This window comes from Periplaneta americana, chromosome 11 (assembly GCF_040183065.1).
Source record: "Periplaneta americana isolate PAMFEO1 chromosome 11, P.americana_PAMFEO1_priV1, whole genome shotgun sequence".
NCBI classification, from domain to species: Eukaryota; Metazoa; Arthropoda; class Insecta; order Blattodea; family Blattidae; genus Periplaneta; species Periplaneta americana.
The window spans coordinates 122,496,619-122,501,058 of record NC_091127.1 but is presented as its reverse complement, the minus strand read 5'-3'; the positions used below and the strand labels follow the sequence as shown (position 1 = coordinate 122,501,058).

The following is a 4,440-nucleotide window of genomic DNA, read 5'->3' as shown; positions in this document are numbered from 1 at the left end:
GTATGATGATGAATACGATGATGTCTTATATGTTGGTATGGCTAGTATGGGGCTATTTTGAGTGCGTGTGAAGAGATTATGATATGATGACAGGTAACTGAAACGGGAGGCAAGATAGGTAGGTGTAGAGGTGTGAAGGACTTGGAAAAGGAGAACAAGAGAATGAAAATTTCTACGTTCGTTAAGCCGTAGCCAGTTTAGAGTTTGGAAGGATGGGGTAATGTGGTCAGCGCGACGGACATCGTAGACGAAGCGAACACAAGAATTATGAACATGTTGTAATCTTTGCGACTGGTTGACATTGAGGTCGGTCAGTAGAGATTCACAATAATCGAAATGGGGCATTACTAGTGTTTCCATTAGTATTTTCTTGAGTGATAGCGGGAGGAATTTTTGAATGCTGTTTAAGGAATGTAGTATGGAAAGCACTTTTTTCACAGCAAAACAAGAAAAAAAGTCCATATAAACATATATCCGAAAATCCTTAGTTTTTTTAGTTATTAATGAAAGAACATAATGAAACATCTGTTAGGTATTTTCAGCTTGGTAGCAAGTGTTGCAACTTTCATCAATTCAGAAACTGATAATAATGAACGTTTACGTTCAACACGTTTCGAGGTACAATCCAACAACTTAACTTAAGTTTGTAACCGATAATAATATTCATTTTGTTAGATAATCGAATGATGTTATCGATACAAGTCTGCTGATGCACCCATTATATCCTAGGTGCCAAGGAGACTTGTTTACTACAGGACAACATTTTAAACATTTGTTATGAGTTTCTGAATTGGTTAAAGTTGCAACACTTGCTACCAAGCTAACAATATCTAAAAGATGTTTCTTTACGTTCTTTCATTAATAACTTAAAAAAACTAAGGATTTTCGGACATATGTTTATATGAACTTTTTTCTTGTTTTGGTGTGAGGAACATGCCTCCAAGGTTTGTCAAAGTATTTCTGAAAAATTTCAAGGAAAAATAGTTCCTGGGCCGGGTATCGATCCCGGGACCCTTCGCTTAGCGCGCGAACGCTCTACCGACTAAGCTACCCCAGGAACTATACACGACACCGTCATAATTTTTCCTTTTATATCCATACAACTCACATGAGCTGACAAGACGCCAGAACTCAACTGTGAGTGCACACAAATACCCGGCCCCGGAACAATTTTTCCTTGAAATTATTCAAACCTGCTTTACAGGGAGCTACTATCTGAAAGCCAGATTTGTATAATACATTCGTTACTGGAGGTACGTTAACAGAAAGCCACAATTTAAAGTCGCACAGTATTTGTGTGCACTCACAGTTGAGTTCTGGCATCTTGTCAGCTCATGTGAGTTGTGTGGATATAAAAGGAAAAATTGTGACGGTGTCGTGTACAGTTCCTGGGGTAGCTCAGTCGATAGAGCGTTCGCGCGCTAAGCGAAGGGTCCCGGGATCGATACCCCGCCCCGGAACAATTTTTCCTTGAAATTATTCAAACCTGCTTTACAGGGAACTACTACCTGAAAGCCAGATTTGTATAATTTCTGAAAAACTCTGTATATGCATTTTGGTCAGTAGGTGGGTATGAATAGACGTCCGCCTTCCTTTGGTAAAGCAATAATCATTTTTCAATTTATTGTGTGTGTCGTTAAACAACAAGATATATAAACCGAAGAAGTGTTCTAACTTGCGTAAACACATACATCTAAGTTACTGTAAAGAATTACCTAAAAATCATGGATTTTTAGTTGGTTATTTAACGACGCTCTGTCAACTACCAGGCTATTTAGCGTCGATAGAATTTGTAATAGGGAGATCATATTTGTTGAGATGAGGCCGAGGATTGGCCATAGATTACCTGACATTCGTTTCACGGTTAGGGAAACCCTGGAAAAAACCCAAACCAGATATTCAGCCCAAGCGGGAATCGAACCCAAGCCCGGGCACATATCCGGATCAACAGGCAAAAGTGCCTGCCGACCGAGATGCGCCGGTGACCGTTGGAATTCTACATCCTTTCTTCCCATGTAGGCCTATACTTCTCATTCTGAGGTAAGTTTTCTAATAAAATGAACACTACTAAAACATATGGTTGGAATTATTACATTGCTGTATCTGTACTAGACTGAAGATACTACCATATTCGGAAACTTTTCATTTTATGTACAAAATGTATCCGATTTTTTGAGGTGAATATACACGTGTAAGGTGGCAACACTGTGTCTACCTGTGATGGATGTAGCGTTCTATGGCATCTGGACGTGTCACCGATCAAAGACCAGAATCTTGAAAGGGATAATCTCCTTGTAATATGATAGCGGAGGCCTCGGTGTCGAAAAATGTAATCTGTCTGTTTCACCAGCTTCTTTTTTTTTTATTGCCTTACATATTATTTTCTTTTCTTTCCCTTGTGCACTGTTGTGTGCAGTAGATGTGACTTTAAACCTAGTCGTTCTAGATTCCATTCCGGGTTACAGACGTCAAGATTTATCCCCCTCCATTTCGGCATGGGTTTATGTTGGTTGCCTTGTATGATCCTATACAATCTCAAACGAACGCCTTCTACTTTACTGAAGTCATTTTAAGAATATATTACAACTCTGAAAGGACATAATCTTACTTTTGGTGATTTGTCACTGAAAAGGAGTTTCCTGTTCTAATTCGAATTGTGTAGAAAATATATTCGACGACACGACTGCATCAACTTTCGTCACAGGCGAGGTCGTAGATTAGTACATTATGCAACGAGCCTATAATGGTAGTAATTAAGACGCTAGTATGCTTGTTTATGAAATGAGCGCAAGAGAGTTTCATAATTTTCATTCGAGCGTCTTAATTACCATTATAGGCAAGTTTCATACGACTTTTTATGCTCGGCCATATTTCTAACTTGAAGTTATTCATAAGTATTCATGTTATGGTTATTTAAGTGCGGAGCGGAACTGACCTTCTAAATTGTGAGATGTGCGCAGACGCGAAAGTATTGATTTTTTTCCGAGGAACGAATGTCATTGACCTTGATATAATCTAGAGAATAAGATGAACATTAATCTTAATATAACCTGGAAATTGATTTAGAATTGAAAAACGAGATGACAAATTGAATTTATTTGAATATTATTTACAACTAACGCTAATTGTTATAGTAACAGAACATAACCTTCTGCGACAATATTGGATTTCCAGCCTCCGTGACGTTTTGCTAGTTGTCTCTCGATTGCATATCCGAGAATAATCGATACTTGCGCTTTTATAATGCTACAATGGTGATTTCTCATTGGCTGAACACCTGAACTATAATGAATAGGTGTACTTTAATGACGTGCATTAAAGGGCTACTGCCAGGTGTATAATTACTACATTTCGGCATGGTCGAGCATAAAAGTAATTTAGCTGGTAGCCTCGCATCAAAAGAGACTGTGGTTCAATATCGAGCATATTATATGACGTCTGCGATAGACAACCTGCTGAATAGGTTTTCTCCAAGTACGAGGGTCATACTGAAAGTTATGAGCAACCCATTGTTATAAGTCTTAATTTTTATTTTTTAGACAAACCAGGTATATGATCTTAATCTACAGACTTTTCTGTCACTTTTCAATATTTATTTGCACACATTTTTTCCGCCGTTCTATAAATTTGAAAATTCCCTTGCTGTAGAAGTCCGTTTCATCTTCCCGAAGACACTGACGCACTGCTTTCCGCATGTCCTCCAACGTCTCGTAGCGTTGGCCTCGCAGCTGCTCCTTTACAGAAACGAAAAGATGGTAGTAGGAGGGTGTCAAGTCGGGACTGTAGGGAGATTGCGGAAGAGTTTCTCTACCCAAATGTTCTGATTTTCTCCACGGTGACACGATCAGTGTGAACCCACGCGTTATCGTATTGCAGGATGATCTTCTTTCCAGGGATTTTCTCGTGCAATGCACGACGAAGCTTAAAAACTGTCTGAATATAGCGGACAGCATTTATGGTCTGTCCAGGTTCAAGAAATTCAACCAAAATGCATCTCAGAACTCATCAATTCTTTCCTTGTTGCGTTCAGTGGAGACAGTTCGAGGGCGACCGCTACGAGGCTCATCTTGGATGCTCGTATTCCCATCTTCGAAATGTTTGACCCATCTCCAAACACTGCTAGCGCCCATGCACATATCTGCGTATGCACGCTGAAGTCTGAGGTGAATTTCAGCAGTATATTTTTCTTCTTTAACAAGGAATTTAATGCTGTCGAAACGAACCATCGTTGTCGACCATTTTGCAAACATTGCCTGTGGTCACATGATAGAAGTTAATGACATATGTCAATACATAGTGTAAAGTCTGTAGATTATAATCATATAATCGCTTTTGTTACATTTTTGAAATTGAAATTATAGCAATGTGTTGCTCATGACTTTCAGTAAGACCCTCTGTACTTCGGTTTCTTTTTCTTTTCACGATTGCTGTACATCGTTG

At 39.0% G+C, this 4,440-nt stretch overlaps 1 non-coding gene across 1 annotated transcript; it reads right to left on the bottom strand.

The window, feature by feature from the left end:
* Positions 1-984: 984 nt before the first annotated feature.
* Positions 985-1,058, bottom strand: TRNAS-GCU (transfer RNA serine (anticodon GCU)). The gene has a single exon. It is a non-coding gene; the product is annotated as a tRNA-Ser (tRNA).
* Positions 1,059-4,440: the final 3,382 nt, after the last annotated feature.